The sequence below is a fragment of the Leiobunum rupestre genome, chromosome 1 (genome assembly GCF_980474605.1).
Source record: "Leiobunum rupestre chromosome 1, qqLeiRupe1.1.hap1, whole genome shotgun sequence".
Taxonomy (NCBI): Eukaryota; Metazoa; Arthropoda; class Arachnida; order Opiliones; family Sclerosomatidae; genus Leiobunum; species Leiobunum rupestre.
Genome location: NC_143384.1, coordinates 17460880 through 17479800, shown reverse-complemented (window position 1 = coordinate 17479800; position 18921 = coordinate 17460880). Strand labels below are relative to the sequence as shown.

The 18921-nt window shown below is 30.3% G+C and overlaps 1 protein-coding gene across 2 annotated transcripts in view; it reads right to left on the bottom strand.

Moving 5' to 3' along the window:
• Nucleotides 1-18921, bottom strand: part of cher (filamin A protein cher) — a 90992-nt gene that overhangs the window by 61507 nt on the left and 10564 nt on the right. The gene's annotated exons all lie outside the window — the stretch shown is intronic.

Genomic DNA, 18921 nt, shown 5'->3' with positions numbered 1-18921 from the left:
GGGGGTTTTCGGGGTCGCGGTTAAGCTATCCCCGAATAAAATAAGTCGGGGTTGAGGTCGGGGGAAAATGTCGGGGGTTTTCGGGGTCGCGGTTAAGCTATCCCCGAATAAAATACGTAGGGGTTGGGGTCGGGGGGAAATGTCGGCGGTTTTCGGGGTCACGGTTAAGCTATCCCCGAAAAAAATAAGTCGGGGTTGGGGTTGGGGGAAAATGTCGGGGGTTTTCGGGGTCGCGGTTAAGCCATCCCCGAATAAAATAAGTCGGGGTTGAGGGCGGGGGTTTTCGGGATCGCAGTAAAGCTATCCCCGAATAAAATAAGTAGGGGTTGGGGTCGGGGGGAAATGTCGGCGGTTTTCGGGGTCGCGGTTAAGCTATCCCCGAAAAAAATAAGTCGGGGTTGGGGTTGGGGGAAAATGTCGGGGGTTTTCGGGGTCGCGGTTAAGCCATCCCCGAATAAAATAAGTCGGGGTTGAGGTCGGGGGAAAATGTCGGGGGTTTTCGGGGTCGCGGTTAAGCCATCCCCGAATAAAATAAGTCGGGGTTGAGGTCGGGGGAAAATGTCGGGGGTTTTCGGGGTCGCGGTTAAGCCATCCCCGAATAAAATAAGTCGGGGTTGAGGTCGGGGGAAAATGTCGGAGGTTTTCGGGGTCGCGGTTAAGCCATCCCCGAATAAAATAAGTCGGGGTTGAGGTCGGGGGAAAATGTCGGCGGTTTTCGGGGTCGCGGTTAAGCTATCCCCGAAAAAAATAAGTCGGGGTTGGGGTTGGGGGAAAATGTCGGGGGTTTTCGGGGTCGCGGTTAAGCCATCCCCGAATAAAATAAGTCGGGGTTGAGGTCGGGGGAAAATGTCGGGGGTTTTCGGGGTCGCGGTTAAGCCATCCCCGAGTAAAATAAGTCGGGGTTGAGGTCGGGGGAAAATGTCGGGGGTTTTCGGGGTCGCGGTTAAGCCATCCCCGAATAAAATAAGTCGGGGTTGAGGTCGGGGGAAAATGTCGGGGGTTTTCGCGGTCGCGGTTAAGCCATCCCCGAGTAAAATAAGTCGGGGTTGAGGTCGGGGGAAAATGTCGGGGGTTTTCGGGATCGCGGTAAAGCTATCCCCGAATAAAATAAGTAGGGGTTGGGGTCGGGGGGAAATGTCGGCGGTTTTCGGGGTCACGGTTAAGCTATCACCGAAAAAAATAAGTCGGGGTTGGGGTTGGGGGAAAATGTCGGGGGTTTTCGGGGTCGCGGTTAAGCCATCCCCGAATAAAATAAGTCGGGGTTGAGGGCGGGGGTTTTCGGGATCGCAGTAAAGCTATCCCCGAATAAAATAAGTAGGGGTTGGGGTCGGGGGGAAATGTCGGCGGTTTTCGGGGTCGCGGTTAAGCTATCCCCGAAAAAAATAAGTCGGGGTTGGGGTTGGGGGAAAATGTCGGGGGTTTTCGGGGTCGCGGTTAAGCCATCCCCGAATAAAATAAGTCGGGGTTGGGGTTGGGGGAAAATGTCGGGGGTTTTCGGGGTCGCGGTTAAGCTATCCCCGAAAAAAATAAGTCGGGGTTGGGGTCGGGGGAAAATGTCGGGGGTTTTCGGGGTCGCGGTTAAGCCATCCCCGAATAAAATAAGTCGGGGTTGAGGTCGGGGGAAAATGTCGGGGGTTTTCGGGATCGCGGTTAAGCCATCCCCGAGTAAAATAAGTCGGGGTTGAGGTCGGGGGAAAATGTCGGGGGTTTTCGGGATCGCGGTAAAGCTATCCCCGAATAAAATAAGTAGGGGTTGGGGTCGGGGGGAAATGTCGGCGGTTTTCGGGGTCACGGTTAAGCTATCCCCGAAAAAAATAAGTCGGGGTTGGGGTTGGGGGAAAATGTCGGGGGTTTTCGGGGTCGCGGTTAAGCCATCCCCGAATAAAATAAGTCGGGGTTGAGGGCGGGGGTTTTCGGGATCGCAGTAAAGCTATCCCCGAATAAAATAAGTAGGGGTTGGGGTCGGGGGGAAATGTCGGCGGTTTTCGGGGTCGCGGTTAAGCTATCCCCGAAAAAAATAAGTCGGGGTTGGGGTTGGGGGAAAATGTCGGGGGTTTTCGGGGTCGCGGTTAAGCCATCCCCGAATAAAATAAGTCGGGGTTGGGGTTGGGGGAAAATGTCGGGGGTTTTCGGGGTCGCGGTTAAGCCATCCCCGAATAAAAAAAGTCGGGGTTGAGGTCGGGGGAAAATGTCGGGGGTTTTCGGGGTCGCGGTTAAGCCATCCCCGAATAAAATAAGTCGGGGTTGAGGGCGGGGGTTTTCGGGATCGCAGTAAAGCTATCCCCGAATAAAATAAGTAGGGGTTGGGGTCGGGGGGAAATGTCGGCGGTTTTCGGGGTCGCGGTTAAGCTATCCCCGAAAAAAATAAGTCGGGGTTGGGGTTGGGGGAAAATGTCGGGGGTTTTCGGGGTCGCGGTTAAGCCATCCCCGAATAAAATAAGTCGGGGTTGGGGTTGGGGGAAAATGTCGGGGGTTTTCGGGGTCGCGGTTAAGCCATCCCCGAATAAAAAAAGTCGGGGTTGAGGTCGGGGGAAAATGTCGGGGGTTTTCGGGGTCGCGGTTAAGCCATCCCCGAATAAAATAAGTCGGGGTTGAGGTCGGGGGAAAATGTCGGGGGTTTTCGGGGTCGCGGTTAAGCTATCCCCGAATAAAATAAGTCGGGGTTGGGGTCGGGGAAAAATGTCGGGGGTTTTCGGGGTCGCGGTTAAGCCATCCCCGAATAAAATAAGTCGGGGTTGAGGTCGGGGGTTTTCGGGGTCGCGGTTAAGCTATCCCCGAAAAAAATAAGTCGGGGTTGAGGTCGGGGGAAAATGTCGGGGGTTTTCGGGGTCGCGGTTAAGCCATCCCCGAATAAAATAAGTCGGGGTTGAGGTCGGGGGAAAATGTCGGGGGTTTTCGGGGTCGCGGTTAAGCCATCCCCGAATAAAATAAGTCGGGGTTGGGGTTGGGGGGAAATGTCGGGGGTTTTCGGGGTCGCGGTTAAGCCATCCCCGAATAAAATAAGTCGGGGTTGAGGTCGGGGGAAAATGTCGGGGGTTTTCGGGGTCGCGGTTAAGCCATCCCCGAATAAAATAAGTCAGAGTTGGGGTCGGGAAAAAATGTCGGGGGTTTTCGGGGTCGCGGTTAAGCTATCCCCAAATAAAATAAGTCGGGGTTGAGGTCGGGGGAAAATGTCTGGGGTTTTCGGGGTCGCGGTTAAGCTATCCCCGAATAAAATAAGTCGGGGTTAAGCTATCCCCGAATAAAATAAGTCGGGGTTGGGGTCGGGATCGGGGAAAAATGTCGGAGTTTTCGAGGTCGGTGTTAAGCTATCCCCGAATAAAATAAGTCGGGGTTGAGGTCGGGGGAAAATGTCAGGTGTTTTCGGGGTCGCGGTTAAGCTATCCCCGAATAAAATAAGTCGGGGTTGGGGTCGGGGAAAAATGTCGGAGTTTTCGAGGTCGGTGTTAAGCTATCCCCGAATAAAATAAGTCGGGGTCGGCGGAAAATGTCAGGGGTTTTCAGGGTCGCGGTTAAGCTATTCCCGAATAAAATAAGTCGAGGTTGGAGGAAAATGTCAGGGGTTTTCGGGTTCGGGGTCGGGGCTAAGCTATCCCAGAAGAAAATTGTTTGAATCAGGTAAGGCAACCGCCGAAAAAATAATAATAATTTCGTGGAAGAAGGTTTATAGTAAAAAAATGACCAAATAAATAAGCTCCTTTCCAATTCCAAAGTTCAAACTTCAAACATACTTCCCGAAAATTAACCCCGAAACGTAACCCCCCCGACTTTATTTTTTATCTTCGGTACCGGGGTCGGGGTCGGGGGAAAATGTCGGGGGTTTTCAGGGTCGGGGTCAGGACGAACACTACCTCTTGCCATAGAAAATAGTGACTAAAAAGTGACTAACAATTTCAAAAATAGTGACTAAAAAGTGACTAACAATTTCAAACATAGTGACTAAAAAGTGACTAACAATTTCAAAAATAGTGAATAAAAAGTGACTAACAATTTCAAAAATAGTGACTAAAAAGTGACTAACAATTTCAAAAATAGTGACTAAAAAGTGACTAACAATTTCAAAAATAGTGAATAAAAAGTGACTAACAATTTCAAAAATAGTGACTAAAAAGTGACTAACAATTTCAAAAATAGTGACTATAAAGTAACTAACAATTTCAAAAATAGTGACTAAAAAGTGACTAAGAATTTCAAAAATAGTGACTATAAAGTGACTAACAATTTCAAAAATAGTGAATAAAAAGTGACTAACAATTTCAAAAATAGTAACTAAAAAGTGACTAAAAAAGAAGAAAACCAAGGTTTTAAAAGTTAAAGAAATGCTTTGGCGCTCCAAAACACACAAGCAGACAAATTCAAATGTTGAGGATCCTTACAAGCGCAGCTGCAGCGCCAAAATGAACAAACTACAGAATTAGTTCCCGGCGTAATTTTTAAAAAATATTTTTTTCCCCCGCTAAATCACACGGAGTTCATTTCAGTTTGGTTTTTAAAAAGTGTCGAAGAGATTTTTTTAAGGACAAATAATATTAGAAACGCAAAAATCCTAAACAAGTAATAAATAGTGAGTAATTTTTGAAAAAGTTACTTTTAGTGACAGAACTTAAAAAAGTGATTTTAAGTGAAAAAAGTGACTCAGTCTGGATTGTTTCTCAGCCTTTAGATCTTGCAGCTTTTACCCTCCCGCGTAGCTTTAATCTTTGCATGGTCCTTAGTCCGAACAATCTCAATTAAATAATATGATTTTTATTATTTATGTGGATTTTTCTTGGCTAATAAATCGAAATTCCACAGAAATATTATTTAATTGAGATTGTGTGCTTTGTAAAGTAAGTCTCGCGTAATAATTTTAATATCTGTACCTTGATAGCAGTACTATTTAAAAGAATAAACGCCGTTTTTTTAATTCAAAGAACTACTTTTTGTATAATATAAGCTTAACCCGGCTTTTACACTTATTACACGTGGTATCTAAAGCGTCTAATTGTTTTCCATAAGTGAGTCAGTTAGACGAAATAATCACTGATACGCGGTCATTCTAAAAATGTAACACACTGAAGATGACGCTCTTATGTAAAGAATAATAATAAACTTCTGCAAATATTAGACGTGGTATTTTTTACCCAAAACCTATTTATAAGTAATGGGCGGCCATATTTTTAGAAACAAATTTTAATAAGGAGTATTTCGTAACTCTGGGAACAAACAAAATTTAAATTATGAGAAGGGCAGGTCTACTATCCGGATTATTTGAAAACTCTCAAAAGATTAAATAATGATTATAATTACTAAATGGTTTAAATAATAATTTATTGGATTATATCATGATTAAAATTCCTAAATGTCTTAAGTAATGATGCATTGGATTAAATCATGATTAAAATTACTAAATGGTTTAAATAATGATTCATTGGATTAAATAATGATAAAATTACTTAATGGTTCAAATAATGATTCATAGGATTAAATCATGATTAAAATTACTAAATGGTTAAAATAATGATTCATAGGATTAAATCATGATTAAAATTACTAAATGGTTCAAATAGTGATTCATTGGATTAAATCAAGATTAAAATTACTAAATGGTTCATATAGTGATTCATTGGATTAAATCAAGATTAAAATTACTAAATGGTTCAAATAGTGATTCATTGGATTAAATCAAGATTAAAATTACTAAATGGTTAAAATAATGATTCATAGGATTAAATCATGATTAAAATTACTAAATGGTTCAAATAGTGATTCATTGGATTAAATCAAGATTAAAATTACTAAATGGTTCAAATAGTGATTCATTGGATTAAATCATGATTAAAATTACTAAATGGTTTAAATAATGATTCATTGGATTAAATAATGATTAAAATTATTAAATGGTTTAAATAATGATTCATTGGATTAAATAATGATTAAAATTATTAAATGGTTTCATTGATTGAGTGAAATCATGATTGATTGGATTAAAACATGATTTGGGTTAAATCACCAATTAATTAAATGACGAATCAAATTGTTAATGAATAAAATCATGATTAAAATGATTGAATCATGATTTTGTAATTTTTTTATAATTTAATCCTGATTATTAGTACTTATCACCATCGAAATTGTGGAAAACGTGTTATGGTGAAGTATTTTCCAAACACATTGTACAGACGTCTCAATAAGTGACCAAAGTGCGGGCCTCAAAACGCGTAGGAGGATCTTGGAATTTTAAAAACCTCACGAATGCTACCATTCCTCCGAAAAGAAATATGATAAGGAGTGGAGTGATTTCACTTCTACAAAATTATTTACTGAGAGTCTAAGAATAAGCGATTCTGTCATTTGGTCGCAGAATTTTAAACTAACATTTATTACTCATCGAGATTACATTACGTACTATCAGAAGTTAATGATAGATCCCTTCTTTTATAAATATCCATCGGGGACATTATAGTTTTTATCTTCGCAGGCTGGAGATGCTTCATTTGCTACGTTGTCTTTTTTACACGCAGGTGTAATTTAAAGCTTTGAGATTAGATGAATTAAAATAGATTTTTTTATAAAATTAAAATAATTTTTTTATAAAATTAAAATAATTTTTTATAAAATTAAAATAGATTTTTTATAAAATTAAAATAGATTTTTTATAAAATTAAAATAGATTTTTTATAAAATTAAAATAGATTTTTTATAAAATTAAAATAGATTTTTTATAAAATTAAAATAGATTTTTTATAAAATTAAAATAGATTTTTTATAAAATTAAAATAATTTTTTATAAAATTAAAATAGATTTTTTATAAAATTAAAATAGATTTTTTATAAAATTAAAATAGATTTTTTATAAAATTAAAATAATTTTTTATAAAATTAAAATAGATTTTTTATAAAATTAAAATAGATTTTTTATAAAATTAAAATAGATTTTTTAAAAAAATTAAAATAGATTTTTTATAAAATTAAAATAGATTTTTTATAAAATTAAAATAGATTTTTTATAAAATTAAAATAGATTTTTTATAAAATTAAAATAGATTTTTTATAAAATTAAAATAGGTGTTTTATAAAATTAAAATAGGTTTTTTATAAAATTAAAATAGATTTTTTATAAAATTAAAATAGATTTTTTATAAAATTAAAATAGATTTTTTATAAAATTAAAATAGATTTTTTATAAAATTAAAATAGATTTTTTATAAAATTAAAATAATTTTTTATAAAATTAAAATAGATTTTTTATAAAATTAAAATAGATTTTTTATAAAATTAAAATAGATTTTTTATAAAATTAAAATAGATTTTTTATAAAATTAAAATAGATTTTTTATAAAATTAAAATAGGTTTTTTATAAAATTAAAATAGATTTTTTATTAAATTAAAATAAGTTTTATATCGAATATAATACGACCATCTAATATTCATTGATATCAGAAGTTGATAATACATCTCTCGAGAGTGAAGTATGTCATTAAAATGAAACTTCGCAGGATCGTAACGATTTTCAATTAGATATAAATGTAATTTAACCATTAAAATGATGGGGAAATAAAGGTACTTTTTGCTATAAAAATAGGGTAAAATAGGGACCTAATCTTTCAAAATTGGAACCAAATAAGGGCGAATGTAAAACAAAATGATATCTTTATTTCAACTAAATTCCAAAACTGATTTGGTATTTATATTTCCTTTAAATTTTCCAACCTAACAGGAAGGCTCTGTCCTACAAAGGCCTGACAACAGAGGGGGGAAGCCGGTACAAATTATCGGGGCCCATACAAGCTTTGGGGCCCCGCTTTTGAGCCCTTCTACTATAATTATCCCGCGAAACATTGTTAATTAGAAAAATAAGGTAGCTCTTGGGGCCCGAAAGTATTATTTTTCCAGGGCCCGGGCCCACTCTTGGCGGCCCTGGTCCTACAATAGGCCTTTCTATTATGTAACATTGGTATTCTTGTTTAGATGTATCGGGCGGGTCAGTCGTGACGTAGAAGTGACGTTTCACTATGAAAATTCGACGAGTCACCCTTTTTATAAAGATCTAGCCTGCAAAACTGAACTGAACTCCTACGTATCTAGTGACGAAAGCGAAACATTAAAACAAGTTCGGCAAGCGTAATGACTTTATAGAAAGGCCTATTTGATAATATTACAAAACTTACGCTACCTTATGAAGAGATTTGACTATTTTGTAAAATTATATTTGTATACATCTGCTCATTAAATAAAAGCCTACGATGGTTTCCATGAATTTCATGAAAATAGCGACTTTACGATAAATTAGGGACCTTAAAGAAAAATAAGGACTTTTGGGTATTTTAGGGACCTGGTGGGAACTTTGTCCTCCGCTTATCAATGTAAACTGTCAAAATTATACAGTCTGGATATGTTAGCTGATTTATAAAACATATTAAATCACTGAAATAATTTTAATAAAAAACCAGTGATGGGCAGTTTCAAAATTTTGTGATAACTCTCACTCCACCTCATTCCCGTTTCTAAAATTTTAAACTCAAACTCATCTCCTCTAACTTTTTAGCTGATCTCCTCTCATCGCATTTCACTAATTAAATTAACCTCGCTCACACTCCAAATACATTCTTTGAAAAATCTAATTTCCACTCACTCTATGCTCACTTAAATTCATAGCTTTGAAACTCATCTCACGCTCCTCTCCATTGGAAGCTTAGAGCATCTCACCTCCTCTCAATTGCTCTTACTGATCTCACGGTGAGAGGAGAGTGCCCATCACTGAAAAAAACTCAACTATATATTGTATATTTTGGGTAATCAGTTGTAGCCACAAAGGTGTACATGTTTCAAGCAGAATTGGAATTTGAATACTTCTCATGTAAGAGATATCTTATATACTTCGGGTATTATTAAAATTAAATTATTTACATCACAAAGTTTCTTTTAGTCAAACAGATGTTTTAATAAAATTTGTCTTAATTTGTATTGTAATTTAACGTTAATCAAACGGATTGAATATTTTAAAATTTATTAAAATGAATTTAAAAAATTAAAAAATTAAAAAATCAAACGGATGTTTTAATAAAATTTGTCTTAAATTTTTATTGTAATTTAACGCTAATCAAACGGATGTTTTAATAAAATCTGTCTTAATTTGTATTGTAATTTAACGCTAATCAAACGGATGTTTTAATAAAATCTGTCTTAATTTGTATTGTAATTTAAGGCTAATCAAACGGATTTTTTTAATAAAATTTGTCTTAAATTGTCTTGTAATTTATATTAAGCTCGAAATGTTCGTTATTAGAGAGTAATATTTTCTTTATCTAGGCCAAAGGTTCGAACAAATTATATTTAACACTTTTCGAAAATATATAAGTACAGATTTGAATAATCTGTCTGGCATTTTGTATGATATGAAGTTCAAACCCACGCGTGACTAACCCAATAATAGATAAAAAAAGTGTTAAGTTACAAGTCCCGGCGGTTTGAACTTCAAAGATTATTCGACTTATCACTTGAAAGAGTTGCGTATTAACAGATAGTGCCTGATATTTGAATGTCAAAATTCTTCACTTCTTTGTCATTGTGATATGATTTAAGACTTTACAGAGGATTTTCGAGTATTAACATTTTTCCCGTGAGGATATTCCATATAACATGGTTGCCACAATTATTTCATATTAAAATTTCCCTAGCCATTTTTAGAGATTTATAAAATATTCGAATTTTTATCAAAAGTTACGTTTTAACAAGAAAACAATATGCCAAAATTTAAAAAAATACCAGAACTTTTAATGTGCTAAATAATAATCACAGAATTACAGTATAAAAATTAAAAAAAATTAAATTAAATATCCTTACTTTAGCTTAAATTTTTACAATTTTTTTAAATTCCCAAACCTAGCTTTCTCTAGACTTTTTGGGTCTATTTTACAGTTCCCTAACCTATCCCTGACTTTTTGGGTCAATTTTCCAATTCCCTGACCTTTCCCTGACTTTGTGGGTCTATTTTACAGTTCCCTAACCTATCCCTGACTTTGTGGGTCTATTTTACAGTTCCCTAACCTATCCCTGACTTTTTGGGTCAATTTTCCAATTCCCTGACCTTTCCCTGACGTTTTGCGTCTATTTTACAATTCCCTGACCTTTCCCTGACTTTTGGGTCAATTTTCCAATTCCCTGACCTTTCCCTGACTTTCAGGGTCAATTTTCCAATTCCCTGACCTTTTGGGTCTATTTTCCAATTCCCTGACCTTTTGGGTCTATTTTCCAATTCCCTGACCTTTCCCTGACTTTCAGGGTCAATTTTCCAATTCCCTGACGTTTGGGGTAAATTTTCCCAATTCCCTGACCCTGACCTTTCCCTGACTTTTGGGTAAATTTTCCCAATTCCCTGACCTGACCTTTACCCTGACGTTTTGGGTCAATTTTCCCAATTCCCTGACCCTGACCTTTCCCTGACTTTTGGGCCAATTTTCCAATTCCCTGACTTTTGGGTCTATTTTACAATTCCCTGACCTGTGGCAAGCCTATATAAATCACATTAAAATCAATTTGCAGTGCTTAGGAAGAATACTTTTAGGCCCAAAAAATAAAAGTTAAAACCATAAGTCTAAAATAATGTAATATAAGTGTGCAAGCTAGTCGAAATAATGGCTGATAAGTGCACCACAAAATACGTGTTCATTTTAAAAATAGTTATCACGGTAAATATTTAAAACGAGGAAAATATGAAACTGACACACGAAAGATATGCTTATGTTGAAACGATATTTTGCCAAAGTTTCGAAAACTGAATGAAAACAGAACAGAAACTGCATCGATCGTTAATTGACCTTTGTACATCAAAGCACCGCACCCCGTAATTAGCTCTTCCAAAATGCTAATTACCAACCGCCTCAGTAATTAAACGCTTAAATAGAGAAAACGTAAAAACGATTTGACCTACAAAATAAATGCAGAGGTAAATTTTCGTTCAATGGAAAATACTTTTTTTTTTAAACGACGCGTTACGTCACTTTTTTTCTAGTCTGACGCCCTCTGGGGTGGTGACGGATTATACTCTGAAAAAGGAACAAATTTCCTCAATTTCCTTTCATATCTGCCAAACTGACTTCCTGGGTATAGGGGTAATATATACAGGGCTTCGTCGCTGTCTGTTCTAGGAATTTTGGAGCCTTCTATCTAGGGGACATAAAACTTAAAATGGTAATATTAAGAGTAAAATTAATAGTATATTAAAATCAATATATAAATTATTATTAAAATCAATAAATAAAGTATTATTAAAATCAATAAATAAATTGTTATTAAAATCAATAAATAAATTATTATTAAAATCAATAAATAAATTATTATTAAAATCAATAAATAAATTATTATTAAAATCAATAAATAAATTATTATTAAAATCCATATATAAATTATTATTAAAATCCATATATAAATTATTATTAAAATCCATAAATAAATTATTATTAAAATCAATAAATAAATTATTATTAAATAAATAAATAAATTATTATTAAATAAATAAATAAATTATTATTAAAATCAATAAATAAATTATTATTAAAATCAATAAATAAATTATTATTAAAATCAATAAATAAATTATTATTAAAATCAATAAATAAATTATTATTAAAATCAATAAATAAATTATTATTAAAATCAATAAATAAATTATTATTAAAATCAATAAATAAATTATTATTAAAATCAATAAATAAATTATTATTAAAATCAATAAATAAATTATTATTAAAATCAATAAATAAATTATTATTAAAATCAATAAATAAATTATTATTAAATTTAAATTAATAATAAATGATAATCGAGAATTAAATTAATATTGAATGACAATTGATAATTAAATTAATATTAAATGACATTTGATAATTAAATTAATATTAAATGACAATTGATAATTAAATTAATATTAAATGACAATCGAGAATTAAATTAATATAAATGACAATCGAGAATTAAATTATAATACTAAAATTAAGAATTAAATTATAATATTAAAATTAAGAATTAAATTATAATACTAAAATTAAGAATTAAATTATAATACTAAAACTAAGAATTAAATTATAATACTAAAATTAAGAATTAAATTATAATACTAAAACTAAGAATTAAATTATAATACTAAAACTAAGAATTAAATTATAATACTAAAATTAAGAATTAAATTATAATACTAAAATTAAGAATTAAATTATAATACTAAAACTAAGAATTAAATTATAATACTAAAACTAAGAATTAAATTATAATACTAAAACTAAGAATTAAATTATAATACTAAAATTAAGAATTAAATTATAATACTAAAATTAAGAATTAAATTATAATACTAAAACTAAGAATTAAATTATAATACTAAAACTAAGAATTAAATTATAATACTAAAACTAAGAATTAAATTATAATACTAAAACTAAGAATTAAATTATAATACTAAAATTAAGAATTAAATTAATGGTTAATTAAATTCGGTAATTAAATTAAAGGTAAAATAAATTCGGTAATTAAATTAAAGGTAAAATAAATTCGATAATTAAATTAATAGTAAATTAAAATCGATAATTAAATTATTCTTACATTAAATTAAAATCGATAATTAAATTAATCTTCCATTAAATTAAAATCGAGAATTGAATTAATCTTACATTAAAATAAAATCGATAATTAAATTAATCTTACATTATAAAAACAATTAAATTAATGTTAAATTAAAATAGGTAATTAAGTTATTATTAAATTTAAACTAAATTAAAATAGGTAATTAGGTTATTATTAAATTTAAACTAAATTAAAATAGGTAATTAGGTTATTATTAAATTTAAACTAAATTAAAATAGATAATTAGGTTATTATTAAATTTAAACTAAATTAAAATAGATAATTAGGTTATTATTAAATTTAAACTAAATTAAAATAGATAATTAGGTTATTATTAAATTTAAACTAAATTAAAATAGATAATTAGGTTATTATTAAATGTAAACTAAATTAAAATAGATAATTAGGTTATTATTAAATTTAAACTAAATTAAAATAGATAATTAGGTTATTATTAAATTTAAACTAAATTAAAATAGATAATTAGGTTATTATTAAATTTAAACTAAATTAAAATAGATAATTAGGTTATTATTAAATTTAAACTAAATTAAAATAGATAATTAGGTTATTATTAAATTTAAACTAAATTAAAATAGATAATTAGGTTATTATTAAATTTAAACTAAATTAAAATAGATAATTAGGTTATTATTAAATTTAAACTAAATTAAAATAGATAATTAGGTTATTATTAAATTTAAACTAAATTAAAATAGATAATTAAGTTATTATTAAATTTAAACTAAATTAAAATAGATAATTAGGTTATTATTAAATTTAAACTAAATTACAATAGATAATTAGGTTATTATTAAATTTAAACTAAATTAAAATAGATAATTAGGTTATTATTAAATTTAAACTAAATTAAAATAGATAATTAGGTTATTATTAAATTTAAACTAAATTAAAATAGATAATTAGGTTATTATTAAATTTAAACTAAATTAAAATAGATAATTAGGTTATTATTAAATTTAAACTAAATTAAAATAGATAATTAGGTTATTATTAAATTGGTTATTATTAAATTTAAACTAAATTAAAATAGATAATTAGGTTATTATTAAATTTAAACTAAATTAAAATAGATAATTAGGTTATTATTAAATTTAAACTAAATTAAAATAGATAATTAGGTTATTATTAAATTTAAACTAAATTAAAATAGATAATTAGGTTATTATTAAATTTAAACTAAATTAAAATAGATAATTAGGTTATTATTAAATTTAAACTAAATTAAAATAGATAATTAGGTTATTATTAAATTTAAACTAAATTAAAATAGATAATTAGGTTATTATTAAATTTAAACTAAATTAAAATAGATAATTAGGTTATTATTAAATTTAAACTAAATTAAAATAGATAATTAGGTTATTATTAAATTTAAACTAAATTAAAATAGATAATTAGGTTATTATTAAATTTAAACTAAATTAAAATAGATAATTAGGTTATTATTAAATTTAAACTAAATTAAAATAGATAATTAGGTTATTATTAAATTTAAACTAAATTAAAATAGATAATTAGGTTATTATTAAATTGGTTATTATTAAATTTAAACTAAATTAAAATAGATAATTAGGTTATTATTAAATTTAAACTAAATTAAAATAGATAATTAGGTTATTATTAAATTTAAACTAAATTAAAATAGATAATTAGGTTATTATTAAATTTAAACTAAATTAAAATAGATAATTAGGTTATTATTAAATTTAAACTAAATTAAAATAGATAATTAGGTTATTATTAAATTTAAACTAAATTAAAATAGATAATTAGGTTATTATTAAATTTAAACTAAATTAAAATAGATAATTAGGTTATTATTAAATTTAAACTAAATTAAAATAGATAATTAGGTTATTATTAAATTTAAACTAAATTTAAATAGATAATTAGGTTATTATTAAATGTAAACTAAATTAATATAAAATTATGATTCCGAATTAAATTAATATAAATTTATAATTCTGAATTAAATTAATATTAAATTATAATTCTGAAATAAATGAATATGGAATGAAAACCGAGAATTAATATGGAATGAAAACCAAGAATTAATATTAAAATAATATTACGGTGCTTTTCTCTGCAACGTACGAACGTAGAGGTCGACCCAAGCGCCGAACTAAACTCTGCCTTTTGGGCCCCTTGTTATTGTAAACGATGCGTTACGTCACTTTTTTTAAAGACGACCGAAAACAAGTAAAAGTTGAGTTCATTATTTCTTTAGAAACTAGTTGTTACGTAATGTACTAATAATTCCGAGAAGCTTTCAAAAGAATACGAAAAAAATGTATGATATAAAATCCGTAGCCTGTAGCATCCTGAGGCTACGGCTTTTCACTGACATAAGATTTACAGCTATAGCTTAATAGTGCCGCCGTCTGCAAAAGCACCGTTGTCCCAAATTGATGGGTTTACCTTTAGGTTTATCCCAATAAGGCCTGCCTTTAAATCAGCGTTGGAATTTATTTTGTGTGTGTATAAAACCGAAGTCTGCCTCGTTTGTCATATCGCAATGTTGTGGACGTCATTGTCCCAACCCGTACTATGATGTCTTTTATGACCAGTATTTCCAAGAATGTATTCGTTTATGCCGATAATGTATTCATTTCTACCAAGAATATATATTTTCTACTAAGAATGTATTTATTTATACCAAGAATATTTATTTATACCAAGAAGATATTTATATCAAGAAGATATTTATACCAAGAAGATATTTATTTATACCAAGAAGATATTTATTTATACCAAGAATATTTATTTATACCAAGAATATTTATTTATACCAAGAAGATATTTATTTATACCAAGAATATTTATTTATACCAAGAAGATATTTATTTATACCAAGAATATTTATTTATACCAAGAAGATATTTATATCAAGAAGATATTTATACCAAGAAGATATTTATACAAAGAAGATATTTATACCAATAAGATATTTATATCAAGAAGATATTTATATCAAGAAGATATTTATATCAAGAAGATATTTATATCAAGAAGATATTTATATCAAGAATATTTATTTATACCAAGAAGATATTTATACCAAGAAGATATTTATATCAAGAAGATATTTATACAAAGAGATATTTATATCAAGAAGATATTTATACAAAGAGATATTTATATCAAGAAGATATTTATACCAAGAAGATATTTATACCAAGAAGATATTTATACAAAGAAGATATTTATATCAAGAAGATATTTATACAAAGAAGATATTTATATCAAGAAGATATTTATACAAAGAAGATATTTATATCAAGAAGATATTTATACAAAGAAGATATTTATATCAAGAAGATATTTATACAAAGAATATATTTATATCAAGAAGATATTTATACCAATAAGATATTTATACCAATAAGATATTTATACCAATAAGATATTTATATAAGTCGCTATCGACTTAGCCCTCAACCACCAAATGTAAACCAAAATAAATAAACCAAAACTGAATTGAATTGAATACCAATAATATTTATTTATACCAATAAGATATTTATACCAAGAATATTTATTTATACCAAGAAGGTATTTATTTATACCAAGAAGGTATTTATTTATACCAATAATATTTATTTTTCTACCAAAAATGTATTTATTTATACCAATAAAGTATTTTTTATACATTTTTCTACTAAGAATGAATATTTTTCTACTAAGAATGAATATTTTTCTACTAAGAATGAATATTTTTCTACAAAGAATGAATATTTTTCTACTAAGAATGAATATTTTTCTACTAAGAATGAATATTTTTCTACTAAGAATGAATATTTTTCTACTAAGAACGAATATTTTTCTACTAAGAATGAATATTTTTCTACTAAGAATGAATATTTTTCTACTAAGAATGAATATTTTTCTACTAAGAATGAATATTTTTCTACTAAGAATGAATATTATTCTAACTAAGAATGAATATTTTTCTACTAAGAATGAATATTTTTCTAACTGAGAATGAATATTTTTCTACTAAGAATGTATTTAGTTATACCAGGAATATATATTTTTCTACTAAGAATGTATTTATTTATACCAAGAAAATGTATTTTTCTTCCCCCTTTAGCTGCGGAAAGATAAGGGGCGTATAAGAGGTATATACGAAATAATATAGCTATCTCCAGTAGAAACTGCTCTTTTGGGGATTATACGTATATTTTATAATCGTCCTGCATGAAATTTAGAAATAAGGTTTAAGCTGTCAAAATTATTTATGTCTGCTATTTCGGTAATGGCAATATTATAAAGTAATATTTCAAAGTACCCGCGTCTGTGACGTTACTAAATAGCTTAATTTCATTGGTTGAATTTCAATTAGCTGGATAACTCAACTAAATTGTGCAGCCAAGATAAAATTGAACTTATATCTGACATCTTACATATTCTTTAAATTCCCTGACCTTTGCCTGAATTTATAGGCCCATTTTTAAATTATCTGACCTATTTCTGTCTTTTTATGCCCATTTTTAAATTGCATGACCTATTTTTTACCTTTCGGCGCATTTTTAAATTCCCTGACATATCCCTGACGTTTTAGGCCCATTTTTAAATACCCCGACGTTTTTGGCGCATTTTAAAATTCCCTGACCTATCCCTGACTTTTTAGGCCCATTTTTAAATACCCTGACCTTTCCCTGACTTTTAAGACCCTGAATTCCCTGGCCCATCCCTGACTCTTAGACCCATTTTCAAATTCCCCGACGTTTTAGGCCCATTTTTAAATTATCTGACCTTTCCCTGACTTTTTAGGCCCTGAATTCCCTGGCCTATCCCTGACGTTAGACCCATTTTCAAATTCACCGACTTTTCTGACTTTTTAGGCCCATTTTAAATTCCCTGATCTTTCCCTGACTTTTAGGCCCATTTTTAAATTCCCTAACCTATCCCTGACCTTTAGGCCTATTTCTAAATTCCCTGACCTATCCCTGACTTTTTAGGCCCATTTTTAAATTCCCTAACCTATCCCTGACTTTTAGGCCTATTTCTAAATTCCCTGACCTATCCCTGACTTTTTAGGCCCATTTTTAAATTCCCTGACCTATCCCTGACTTTTTAGGCCCATTTTTAAATTCCCTAACCTATCCCTGACTTTTTAGGCCCATTTCTAAGTTCTCTGAGCTATCCCTGACTTTTTAGACCCATTTGTAAATTAACTAACTTTTTCCTAAGAGAGCGAGTGATATTGGCAACAACGCTAGAAATCGTCACACAACAGTCATTCTCCTTAAGCAGAAATAAATGCATTCCCAATTAGGAAGTAGTGGGTGTTGATATGAAAGGAAATTGTAATGGGGAATTTACCTTCTATGGACGTTTCAGGCCTAATTGGTACTTTGAACCAAAACTGCGGGACAAAATATGATGCTTTTATTTTATGGACATTGCTTAGACATCACGCCACGCATCGTTTTTCACGCTAATTTATACGGCTAAATGTCGGGTAAACTTCATTCTGAACTCGCAAAAATCGTGATATTTGTCTGACCTATGCATCAGTAGTTTATGGAAATTGTGGAGTCAAGAACGTTTTATTGTTACTGAGAACGTATGAGTCATACCTTATAGGTCCCGTAAGCTTCTCCAAAGGTAATACTGGAGTTGTTAATTTTCCGCAAATCGGAAAAATATAAAATTGAAACATGAATTACTTTTTAAGAGTGTTTAATGTTTTAAACTGTTTATCGATATAATATGTCTAATAACAGTAAACATACTACAAAACATTAATAGTGTTACATTGTTAATCAGTTTAAAGCTAGTCTAGAGGTTTAGTTTTACTTTTAGATTCGAAAAAATGAGGCGAAAATGCCGCTTTATTTAAAATTGCAAACAATCTTAGACTAATCATGGAATTAAAACTTTTTTTTCGGAAAAATACGGAAATTTTCCGGAAAATATTCCGAGCTAAATCTGTAATCGACTACGTAATCACCTTAGTACAGTTAAGGCTACAGGCTTGTACACAAAAGGAAGTTATTCCAATTGTATGGCGCCATCTTATATCGACCGAGGAGTTGTTGCTTTCTGATTTTTTATATCGAAAAAGTCCATTTATTTATTTCAATTGACTTTTCTTTTATCGATTTATAATTTTGGAGCAACGGTAATAGGGAGGTTAAGGCACTTCTCGAAAACGTGTAGGGCAAACTTGAAGGATTGTAGACGTAGCTTAAACTAAAATTTAAATTATTATCAATTTAATTTATTTAGTACTTGTAATTTAGTCCGCTCTGAATGGACGTTATAAATTGCAGTATAATAGGCGATTTAAA